The sequence below is a fragment of the Narcine bancroftii genome, chromosome 1, assembly GCF_036971445.1.
Source record: "Narcine bancroftii isolate sNarBan1 chromosome 1, sNarBan1.hap1, whole genome shotgun sequence".
In the NCBI taxonomy this organism is placed as follows: Eukaryota; Metazoa; Chordata; class Chondrichthyes; order Torpediniformes; family Narcinidae; genus Narcine; species Narcine bancroftii.
In genome coordinates, this window is record NC_091469.1 from 413,860,100 (window position 1) to 413,873,226 (window position 13,127).

The following is a 13,127-nucleotide window of genomic DNA, read 5'->3' on the forward strand; positions in this document are numbered from 1 at the left end:
CACGAATAGACATCAATGGTTGAGTATGATCAACTCGCATGGTTGAACTTTTTTTGAAATACTCTCCTTTCAGGAAGATTCATATATTGTGCGCTCTGAAGAGATTGAATGTTGTTAGCTCTTTCCACAAGATTGGTCATTGTAATTTGAGCAATAGCAGCGACACCCATGGCTGCTTGCTTAAGTATACTCATTTCTTGTGGCTGCGGTATCCATTGATCTGCTAGAAGGTAGGTGCTAGCCCTTTGGGTATTTCACTGAGTGATATATCTTGCAGAAGCCTGAGCTAATGCTTTTACTTTGGCCATATATATTGCACGTTGTTCCTCAAGCTCTAGTCTTTTCTCTATTCAATAATCTATTTTGTTCTTCACTTGCCATTTGTTGCTGATTCCTGATTCAGCTTCTTTATCCTCAAAAGCATATCTTTTCTCCAACCACTCACATCATGCACAGATAGTACCCAAGTCAGCTTGCACCTTAGCATGCATAGCTGATATGCTTGAAGCGCGCGAAGCTGTATTGCTCTAGATGCTTTTGAAGACTTTGAAGATCTTCCTGCATGCATAACCTTGGAAATACTATAATCAGGATTTACATTTGAACTTCAGATACCACTGATTGAGTCTCTATCTTCTGCATTTCGCTTGGTACAGCACCAGTGGGGCTTTGCAACGTACATTCATCTATTCCAGTTCCACTACCTTTAAGTTAGCTAATGAGGCTTGCAGTGCCTTGATGGTGTCCTCCTTTTGCTTGGTAGTTGAAGTCATTTCTTTTATGGTGGCTGGCTCCAACCTCCTGCCAAGCATTGTCGGTCCACTTTGCTGGCTCAACTCACAACCAAACAGTTCTTTGAGAGGAGCTGGTTGCTCGAGGTCTTCAGCCAAATGAGACAACTTCTTATCCATCTTGGGTTCTTCACACTAGAGCCCTGTCTTCTCCTGGTTCCTGGGAACTGTAAACAAATTTGTATCTTGCTTGGTCCCTTTAAGAGGATTGCTCTGAATTGTCTGTGTGTGGTTCTGCACACAAGCTTTCTTAGCAGGTGCTTATGGTGTGTATAACTTTCAAGAACATATTCCTCTGGGCTTCCTGTCTGATTCTGCAAATCAGAGCTGTATCTTATTTTTCCACGGTCACAGGAGACTTGCAGTCCTTGGTTTGGTTTCAACTGTGCAATTCACAGATAACATGTTCCCAAAGGCTTCTGGAATATTCTATTGTTACATAAATGCTTTTTGCTTTAAATCTGGCTGTAAATTCTTTAGACAAATTTTACAAGCCTTTCTTCCAAATAAAGTTCACAATTATAATTTTCTTTGAATCAAAATGTAGATGACACTTTCCAGATTCTAATCTATCCTCATTTCAAAACATGTCATCTTCAAGGAAATGCGAGGACAATATTCTGAATTACTCTCATTAATTCGACAAACCAAACTTTGTAGATGCAGATTTATGTAGTTTTAACTTGTTGATAAAACAGATAAATATTTTGCATAACTTTGCATTAAGATTTTCATAATGATGAATAAACAAAGCATATACTGTATTTAAAAATATAACAATATTCAACTTTAAAGAGGTATACAGGAATAAGACAAATACAAAGAAAATTAGCTTAAGCTTTCATCTCCTTCAAGGTTCGTTGAAGAATGAGAAGCAAGTTCTTAGTCTGCATGGATATTATGACATATAACATCATAGCCACAATGGTAACATTATAAACAATACTTTTCCTTAAAGAGATAAGCATAAAATTAACTAAGAATGAAAAACACAAAGTTTTAACCTTTATAGACAAAAATAAGTCTCTAATTGAGTCCGTCGTTGAGATGGACCTTGCAATTCATTGAGATGTTACTCTGCATCTGAGACTTTTCTCAACTAAAGATGACTTAAATTCACTCAGAAATGCTTTACATTTTAAAAAGATATAGAATGAATGAAGTTCAGCCTGTTCTACAAATTTGCTGTTAGTTTGATACAGTTCATCTTCTTCCAGATGATTGATATAATCTTATAAGTGACATGACTGTTCAGGAAGCTTTTCTCAGGCCTTGAGAAAAAATGTCTCAACTTTGCTTGATACTCCAGTGTTTAGTGTTCTGTCAGAAGCTATTTTATCATTTACTCACCCAAAACTGCCAACCACTTTCCATCCAATTGAATCAGTGTTTGTTCTGATTATTGAAGTACTATGTTCAATTTACTTCCCTCCTGATATTTTAAACTGCCGTGCTTTCGAAGGCATTAGCTTTCAACATTCAAACATTGTATAATCCTTAATTTTAAAATCCCTTCCTACTTTCAGACTCCTCCCTTCTACCACTTTCCAAGCAGATTGCTCAAATACCCTCCCCATGGAGGGTGGAGCTATCATTCAACATGCAGGGTACCTGCGTTAATCCAGCTGGTTAATTGTTTGGTCTGGAATAATGGTGAATGGTCTGTTTCTGTCAGTCATGTTCTGTTTGCTTCAGAAATTAGTGCCCAATGGCTAATTATACCAGTGGGCTTTCCTAAATGGAAGAGAGAAAAAGTGGCATTTCTCCAATATTACAAAATTCAGAAGGTTAAATTACCACCATGAAAGTACCTTTACTGACCCTGTTGTTTTGCCCAACAACCTCATTGCTGCAGATGGGGCCAGCTGAATTCCTGCATATTTCTGAGTATCATTTTCATTGGAACTAATTTTTATATCCTTCACAATGAGTCTGCACATTAAAGCTTTTGTTCTGTGTTCTCATGTCGATAAACCCACTCACTATTCTCTCCCTCCCTGTCCAAGAACATTCTTTTGCTAGGAATTGCATAGCCATTAATTGGAAATCAAATATGGACTTAGGGTAGAGAGATGGCATGCTGAATTAAGTTTTTGTATTCCATTTGAGAAAATAACTTACAATTTATGTAATTTAAAAAAAATGAAGCTCATATTTACAATATATTGGTTCGAAAATTTGAAGGACACTCTGAAAACCCTCAGTTCCATTATTATTTGAATTGCGACATATTTCTTTTTGACACTAACTTTTTTCTTTTTCTTTTCTTTGATACTTCAGTGGAGGATTGGTGGGTGGGTGGGGGTGGAAGGGATATATATACACACACCACATTTGTACTTAATTTTATTTTAGTTTTATTAAATATGTATACATGGATGTGGTTTTTAAAATTCTTAAATAAAATGTTCAAAAAAATAATTCTTTTGCCTCATCCCTCAGATGGACTACATAACTGCCACCTCTGGCATGGAGTTATGAACACCAGCTTAAAAATATTTCTAATATTTTTAACTTAAAAATATTTCTAATATTTTTTACTTAAAAATATTTCTAATATTTTTAACTTAAAAATATTTCAAATGGTATGGAACTGAAGGGGAATTTTGCCAAGTGAACCATGTATTGCATCACATGAGGCCAATGCATTGTCTAGCATCACCCAAATGTTGAAGCCAACTTCCTCTAATAAAATGGCATTTTCCTCTGCCACTCAGAAATCACATTCCATTCAAATGGTCACCTGCAGCCTCAACAATGCTGTTAGCCTCATTCAAATGCCCTACAAATGTCAGCAGGCTCATGCTTCATGATGATGTGGGCACTTCTGAACTGATTGATGGATTGTCACTGTCAATTCAATTATTCACTGGGAGCTTCAAATAAACACAACCTTTAAGAATGGCAGCTGATTCATAAAAATGGCATAAGTCATGTAACTAGACATAACCACATAACATGACCTCTTAAGACAGCACAATCGTACCACAGGTTGATGCATGACTTTATATGTTACACTATTTTCTTCCTGTCTCATTTCATCCAACCCAATAAACATACAATCTGCACAGACTTGACTAGCTTCTGCTGAAAGCATTCAAGCTCTTAATATCAACAACTGTGATACTGACCAATCTCTCAACAGAGAAGGTCAAGCAAGGAATTAAGGGACAAAAATCAAGCTGTCTCACCATCATCATGAGAGATGGAGGAAGATGTACCAAGAGTGACAAATTCATAGAGGCAGTTTCCATTACATAGTCATTGAGCACCACAGCACAGAAATAGGGCCTTCTGCCTAACTTGTCCATTCCAAGCAAGCTAGTCCCAGTTGCTTGTATTCAGCCCATATCCCTCAAAATCTTTCCTATCCATGCACCAGTCATGTGAACTTACAATTGTCCATGCTCAAATATCAGTGTACCAGTTCCTCTTAAACTCTTTTTACAAAGAGAACAAAAACTATAGAAGCTGGAATATTGAATGAACAAAGAGAAGTTCGAGGGACTCAGCAAGTCAAGCAATATCCATGGATCAAAATGATCATTCGATGTTTTGGGTAAGGATTCTGTATCAAGAATTTTTTTTCCTTGGGGTTTTTATTGTTGGACTAATGATGGATGGAGTAACCTTCTCCTTGGGTCGTAGGTTTTATATCGGAGTGACCTTCTCTTATGCAGGTTGCTTAACCGGGCTGAAGAGGCCTGCCTCCCCTTTTAGGTCGAACCATATCTGGAGATCTACGACCGCTGTCCACAGTTATGGAGTGGTGCGCCCTGGAATCGGCCTGCATGCGTTTACTCCTGCCGTCGCCGAGTAAAGGGGATGCAGCATTGGTTGAGGATCAGAAAGAAAAGTTCTAGTAGAAATTTTTTTTTTAAGACTGGAGTGAACTCTGCAATAGAGTTCACAGTTCTCCATCGGGCACACTGAACTCAAAACGGTCAACCAGTTTACCTACCTCGGCTGCACCATTTCATCGGATGCAAGGATCGACAAAGAGATAGACCACAGACTCGCTAAGGCAAATAGTGCCTTTGGAAGACTACACAAAAGAGTCTGGAATAAAAACCACCTGAAGAAACACACAAAGATCAGCGTGTACAGAGCTGTTGTCATACCCGGGCTCCTGTTCAGCTCTGAATCATGGGTCCTCCACCGGCATCACCTACGGCTCCTAGAACGCTTCCATCAGCGCTGTCTCCGCTCCATCCTCAACATTAATTGGAATGACTTCATCACCAACATCGAAGAGCTGGCAGAGTCCGCAAGCATTGAATCCATGCTGCTGAAGACCCAACTGCACTGGGTGGGTCATGTCTCCAGAATGGAGGACCATCGCCTTCCCAAGATCGTGTTATATGGCGAGCTCTCCACTGGCCACTGAGACAGAGGTGCACCAAAGAAGAGGTACAAGGACTGCCTAAAGAAATCTCTTGGTGCCTGCCACATTGACCACCGCCAATGGGCTGATATCGCCTCCAACCGTGCATCTTGGCACCTCACAGTTCGGCGGGCAGCAACCTCCTTCGAAGAAGACCGCAGAGCCCACCTCACTGACAAAAGACAAAGGAGGAAAAACCCAACACCCAACCCCAACCAACCAATTTTCCCTTGCAACCGCTGCAACCATGCCTGCCTGTCCCGCATCGGACTTGTCAGTCACCAACGAGCCTGCAGCAGACGTGGACATACCCCTCCATAAATCTTCGTCCGCGACGCCAAGCCAAAGAAAGATGGATGGAAAGAAAATAATTTTGCATTAATGAAAAAAGTAAAGTACGCAAGACCAAAAAATAACAAAATCTCTCATGATTACATCTCTCACACACACATACACCATATGTGTATATGTGTATGCATGTATAGTGTTTATGTGCTCTATATATATATATATATACACACACACACACACCACATGTGTGAGTATATAAGTATATATGTGTGTAAAATATGTGCATATGAATGTGTATATGTTATAATGTGTTTATATTTGAATTTATGTATTTACATATACAGTTACGCATCACATAACGTCTATTTGGACAACGTCCAACCGCATATATATCCTTGGACCTATAAGGTAATAGAGTGCTTTTACCAGACTTTAGTATGTAGAAGATGTTTTAATCCTGTTATCGAACTGAGATAATCATAAATCAAGTACGTTCACAAACATAAATATTTACATTGATTTCTATTAACCAGTCTATTTCCATGGAGGTCATCAGTATTTTTCATTGAAAATGTCTAAACATCTGTGGATAATTTGGCACCAACTCTGGGGTAATCTAGCAATTTTCGAAATAGAATTATTTTTATGCAGCAGATACATTAATATATATTGCATCGACTGCATTTTATTTAGGATTTAATAATACATTCCTTAATGAGATATGCATTGCATTACCATTTAATTTTGCTGAAATTAATCTTGCATCATTTGGATGATTTTTCAGGTAGTTCCATTACCTCAGTTAAAACAAGTGTATAATAACAATGAAATAATGCCTTGTGATTTACATCTATATTCAATAAAATGTAATGAGCTGTGCTATTAGACATTACTACAAAAGTATTTTGGCTTGCAACCAAGTAAATTATTTAGCTCATTTTCCAGGATAGAATCATAGCATGGTTACAGGCCATTCGGCCTAACGTTCTTGCCAACCCAAGGTTCTTGTTTAAGTTATAATTCTGCAATAGCACAATCACATTTTGATAGTAATTTCTCCAAACTCATTTTGTTATGCTATGAACAACTTGGTAAAATTTTTGAAGGCGTTTCACATGGCAATACAGTATCCCATATACCGTATTTGACAGCATACAAGACCCCTCTTTTATCCTAAAAAAAAAAATCACTCCAAAAAATCCATCTGGGTCTTATATGTGAAGGTGATATTTTGGAGAGCACAGTATTGCCACCTGGCCCTGGTATCAGGGCCACCAAGGCAAAGTCTTGCAAAACCTGCTTATCCATAATACATTAAAGCATGGACCTGCTTACCCATGAATACATTAAAAAAATGAACAGTAAAAAAGTTTAAATTCTTAAAAATTACACAGATGCACACACACACAATATTTTTATGCTTGAACTACTCAGCTGTAATTTTTTACCCATGGATTGAGACAATCGAAAATAATTCCACAATTGTAGAACATTTAATACTGTCTGTTGCATTAACTGGAAATTCGTATAATTTTTTTGGTCAGAAATTGTAGAATGCTAGTTATTTACTTTGCAGTGCAGGAAAAAAATGCATCGTGAAGATTCTATACAAGGATTCATAGGAACATAGGAAGTAGGAACAGGAGTAGCCAAAAATGGCCCATCGATCCTGCTCCGTCATTCAATACGATCATGGCTGATATAATTTATGACCTAATTCACAAAATTATAACACAGACTAGTAAATAAAATGTAAAAGCAGAAAACTGCAGACAGGAAATCTGAAATAAAAGCAAATGCTGAAGACATTCAACAATGAAGCAGCATTTATGGATATGCTCACACACACATGCACACACCTATCAGAGCTGGCAAAGGCCCTATTTATTTTTCAACTAAAATCACCCAAAATCAGGAGTTTGCTCTATCACTTTGAAGAACAATCATGATTTCACTGCATTGGTGGGTCTTGGAAAGACACACTGGGCAATGACAGCTCAGAACTATGGAATGGTCACTGGCCTGGAAAGTTAACTTTTGTCCCCTTACCGCAGGTGTGGCTCGACCTGTTGAGTGTAGATGAATTAAATTTAAAATCAGAAAGGAAATATATACACGTACAGTGTTCTCATTCTCCCCTTGCTTGTGGTAATTGGTGCTTCCTTTTCATTGTAATCTTATACTCTGTGAATTGTGCTCTGAACACAGCTGTATGCAATGCTAGAGATACAGTAACATGTTGGCCTTTTCACAGAAGAACCCTTCTCATTGCCCTAGGTTTTTTGGGACAAATAATTTTAAATTTAAAGACTGTGTCTTACACTAATAATTGAAAGGAAGGAATATTTTCAACAATTAACTTGGGAAGTAATCAAATTCCACATATACAAAACTCTCCATGTTGGGGACAAAGACACTTATTTCTTTTATTTGTCCCTGTGCTTCACAGTTTTAAATCAAATAATTCACATGAGATTAAGTGCACATTCCACATTTTATTCAAGGTTATCATATATTTGTATACATTTTGCTTTGACCATGTAGAAATGACAGCACTTTTATACATAGTCCCCCCCCATTACAGAGCACCATATATTCAGGACATAACAATGGTATGTACATTAAGTAGTCACGTTTAGTACTTTTTTGCATATTCTTTGCAATGACTGCTTGAAGTCTGTGATTTACAGACATCACCAAATGCTATGTATCTTCTCTGATGATGATCTCTCTGCCAAGCCTCTACTGCAGCCATCTTCAGCCCCTCCTTAGGCGGTTGCCCCCTTGAGTTTTCTCATCAGCATATGGAAAGCATGCTGAATTGGATTTAGATGGGTGATTGTCTTGGCCATTCAAGAATTTTCCAGTTTTTAGCTTTGAAAAACTCCTTTGTTGCTTTAACAGCAGGTTTGGGATTATTGTTTTGCTGGCAGAGGAAATGTCGTCCAACGAGTTTGAAAGCATTTGCTTAAACTTGAGCAGATATAATGTTTCTATACACCACAGAATTCATTTTGCTATTGCTACCACCAGTTACATCATTAATGAAGATAAGTGCATTAATAACTGGCAGCCATACATGTCCAGCCAAAATACCCACACCACCCTGCTTCACAGATGAGATGGCATGCTTTGGATCTTGGGCAGTTCCTTTACCCCTCCACACTTTGCTCTTAGCATCACTCTGATACAGGTTAATCTTTGTCTCATCTATTCACAAATCCTTTTTCCAGAATTTTACAAGCTCTTTTAAATACTTCTTGGCAAACTGTAATCTGGCCATCCTGTTTCTGTGACTAACTAGTAGTTTGCATCTTGCAGTGTAGCCTCTATATTTCTGTTCATGATACATCCATACCTGCCTCCTGAAGAATGTTTCTGATCTGTCAGACTAAAGTTTGGGGATTTTTCTTCATTATGATGAGAATTTTTCCGTAATTAACAGTGGAAGTCATCCTTGGAACACCAGTCCCTTTGCAATTACTGAGCTCACCAGTACTCTCTTTCTTTCTAACCCTAACCCTAATTTTGGTAATCATAAGCTTTGGGCAATTTCTCTTACAGTTTTTCAACTTCATAATGGCTTCTTTGACTTTCATTGGCGCAACTCTGGTCTTCATGTTAAAAAATGGCAACTTTTGTCTCCAAAGGTGATTAAAAGTTTAGAAGGAAGCCAAGCTCTCTTAAGAAGCAATTAAACATACCTAAATGTCCCAAACGATATGGTGCTCTGAAATGGGGTAACTATATATAAAAAATGCTGTAATTTCTACATGGTCAAACCAAAATGTATACAAATAACCTTGAATAAAATCTGTAATGTGCACTTTTATCATATATGAATGCTTGATTACAAATTTAAAACTGTGAAGCATAGGGAAAAATAAAAGAAAAAAAGTGTCTGTCCCAAACATGGAGTTAAATTTTGGTGCAAGTGTCTAACTAGCAGTAATTAACCCCATTCCTATAATTAGAACGCTCCATCCACATGAAATGACAAGATCTAACTCTGTGGTAGGTTTTGTTCCATGTTGGCCACATGGCATGCACTCTATTTAATGGATATCAAAAGGCACCACAGAGAGCAGGGCACTTAAAAGTACCTTTATTTTATGCTGGTAAAAAGCATTAACAGTATAATTGTCAAAGTAATCCTACTGTTCTTTGGACATCACCTAATACCAGTGATTCCCACATTATAAAAGTGTTTGCATTCCAAGAAAAGGGTGCGTTTCACAATTTTCTGTCACACAAAGCCACGTTATCTTTAGGTGCATCAAGAAAAGCAAGTTGGGGGAAAAAAAAATGTTTACCTCCCACATCAATTCCATGAATGTGTATTTTATTCTATATCTCAAAATTCTGAATAGTGAATTTCTGCAGGGACAAATTTTCATCATCCAAACAGTCACATAGGGGGGGGGGCACTGTATGTCAAAATTTCCCTAATTAATGTGTTATACTATGTATTAAATAATTCTTGCTCTTGTTTCCTTCTCTTATCAAATACCATGCCAAGTCAAGTCTGCTACTTTGAAGAAGTGATGGTAATTCTGATGTAACATACACCTACAAGTCATGGTCCCACATCTTGCTTAGTTACCCACTCTCCAAGGTATTTTAGACTTAAAATGCAACCCACTTGCAATGCACATCAAAATGTAATACATCTTATGACTACCTCATTTGTGTTTTTACTTTCAAATAATTATATTCTTAAGTTTAAATTCAAATTATAGCAATTTACCTTATAGCACAAACAATAACTACATTTACTCACCTTGGCATGGGAGGTTAAATGACAGACAATGGTATTCTATCTTTCCACTCTGGAATCAGAGCATCCATTTACCGAGTTATTAGGACTAAATTGCATGGAGCACTCTGGAACAGACAGATAAGCAGTCTTTTAGACAAAGGAAATGGAAGGAATGAGGAAAAACAAAGACAAAAATGTTATTTGTTCTAGAAATTTTCTTTTAGTACAAGGTGGCTACAAACTTCCACTCTCCAACTGAAAGTGCAATTTGCACGGCATGTAAAATCCTTCTTATTATTTTTGTATATGTACGTGGATACTGCAGATCCTAGAAATAGGATACAAAACAGATATCTTCTCCTCACCCCACTCCCATTGATGCCGTATTCCTTTCGATAATTTTTGCTCCACTATTCGTGGATCAATTGCATGTCACAAGAATCCAGCAGCAAAATGAATTCTAAATCACTAACAAGCACTGAGAAACTTTATTCATTTTGATCCACTTCACTGTGGTTGCTTTAGTGGTAGTACCACAAGTTGCTCATGACTAAGAACAAAAGAGGTGATGAATCCCAAGGCACCATGCCGGACGACATTGAAGGATGATGGAAGGAGGTCATTCCCATTCTCCTCACCCACACCCTACCCTCACTAAAAAGTATAGTGGAGTCAAATTCCTACTTTGAACTTACAGAAAATGGTGGCAGACAAGGTCACTCTGCAGGCAAAGATCTATTCTATCAATTTAGGGGCCTGGACTCCACTGCCTACAGAGGAATTCCTTTTTTTTTTTTAAATATTTTTTTATTTTTCACACTGTGAACCATATCAACCAAAATACATACAAACATTTCCCACCCAGTGGCATTTTCTCCCCTTTTTTTCTTCCCCCTTTCCCACCCCCTTCCAAAACCAATAAACGCTCAACATATACAATAAAACCATGAAACAATTTCATCACACAATGAAAAATAAACAAGAAAAATGAGTCATCTACTTTTACACATTGGGTCATCATTTTGTCTTATCATCATTTTAGGGGGTGGAGGTCCGAGGCAAGCCCTCTCTGGTACGTTCCATGTACGATTCCCAAATTTGTTCAAATAATGTGCCTTTATTTTTTAAATTATATGTTATTTTTTCCAATGGAATACATTTATTCATTTCCATGTACCATTCTCTCAGGCTCTCTTCCGATTTCCAAGTTGACATTATACATTTTTTTTTGCTACAGCTAAGGCCATCATAATAAATCTATTTTGTGCTTTATCCAGTTTGAGGCTAAAATAGGGGAGAAGGTACCAGAACATATACTTTATAAGTGGGATGAAAAACTGGTGCAACATAGAAGTTCACCAGTACTGCACCATCTGCTCAACATTTGGAACAAGATTCACTTAGAAAGGAATAAAACAAATTACCAACTTCCAATTGATGCAAAATCAACTAATTCCTTTCACAATAGATAACCTTTCCTATAGAGAATGGGAGAAAAAAGGGATCAAAAGAATAGAAAATTGTTTTTTGGGAAATAATTTATTATCTTTTGAACAAATGAAGTACAAATATGGTATAACTCACAGTACAATGTTTGCATACCACCAACTGAAAACCTACTTAAAGGACAAATTGGGAAGCAGGCTGAGGTTACTAGAAGGAAGCAGATTTGAACATGTGATTACAGACACAATGATAATTAAAAGATTTATAACAAACATGTACATCAAGCTGCAAGAGAAAGAGAACGATGAAATAAGCTGTAAACCCAAACAAAAGTTGGAACAAGATCTAAACAAAAAGATAAAAAATGAAAAATGGGATAAGCTATGCTCCGGAACTATGAGAAATATAATAAACACGAGGTTACGCATGATACAATATAATTGGTTACACAGGCTATATATCACGCCCCAGAAGTTAAATTAATGGGATGCAACAGTACAAGATAGAAGTTTTCACTATAAGAAGGAAACAGGAACAACAGTACATGCAATTTGGGCAGTCAACATTACTGGCCAAGGCCAGAAACATCAACTGCTTATTGTTTTTTATGAATGCTGCAAGGCCTACTGAGTTCCTCCAGCACTTTTGTGTGTTGGTTGAGCTCTCCAGACTCCTTGTCTATCTAGGGTAGTCACATTTTCTGCCATTCAGCCTAGATCCTTCCAAACAGTTCCTATCCACATAACTGTCTCAATGTCTTTTGAATATTCCATTTGTACTAGCTTCTACCATTTCCTCTGCCAGTTTGTTCCAAATATTTATCACCATATGTGTGAAGAGGGTGCTCCTCAGGTCCCTTTTATACCTTTCTGTCTCACCTTAAATCTATGCACTCTAGGTTTAGATCTTCCACCTGGGAAACAGATGACAATTATTTACCTCATCTGTGCACCTCATGATCTTAAGTAGTCCCCTCTCAATCTCCTATGCTTCAGATAAAACGTCCAAGCTTATCCAAGTCATTCAAGTCAATCCCAGCAAAACTCTTGTGAATCTTTGATGTACTTTTTCAGCTTGATATGTGTTGTATAGCTACGTCCACAGTACTACACACAAAACTGTAAGTGTGGTCTCACCAACATGTGGTTGCGACACCATATCCCAAAACCTGTAGTTAATCCCCTGACCAATGAAAGCAAGCACAAGTCAATTCATCACCCCCTTGTCTACCTGTATTTCCTCTTTTATGGACCTATGTACCTGTACCCCTTGGTCTCTTTGTGCTACAACACTCTCCAGGGCCCTACTGTTCTCTGTGAAAGTTCTGTCCTGCTTTAACTTAGCAAAATGCATCATCTCACACGTGTCCAAGTTAAATCCAGCTGTCATTCCTTAGCCACTTTCTAAGTTCATCTCGATCTTCGTGTGATCTCAAGTGATCTTCACTGGCCACCAA

General features: G+C 37.7%; 1 protein-coding gene across 5 annotated transcripts in view; it reads right to left on the reverse strand.

Moving 5' to 3' along the window:
- Positions 1-13,127, reverse strand: part of thrb (thyroid hormone receptor beta) — a 207,788-nt gene that overhangs the window by 164,245 nt on the left and 30,416 nt on the right. For 4 of the 5 annotated variants that reach the window (XM_069913995.1, XM_069913999.1, XM_069913994.1 and 1 more), the window contains exon 2: positions 10,247-10,350. The gene's annotated coding sequence lies outside the window, so the exon portion shown is untranslated. Of the gene's footprint in view, positions 1-2,402; positions 2,526-10,246; positions 10,351-13,127 lie in introns of all 5 variants that reach the window. The other variant, XM_069913997.1, reaches the window with a different exon arrangement.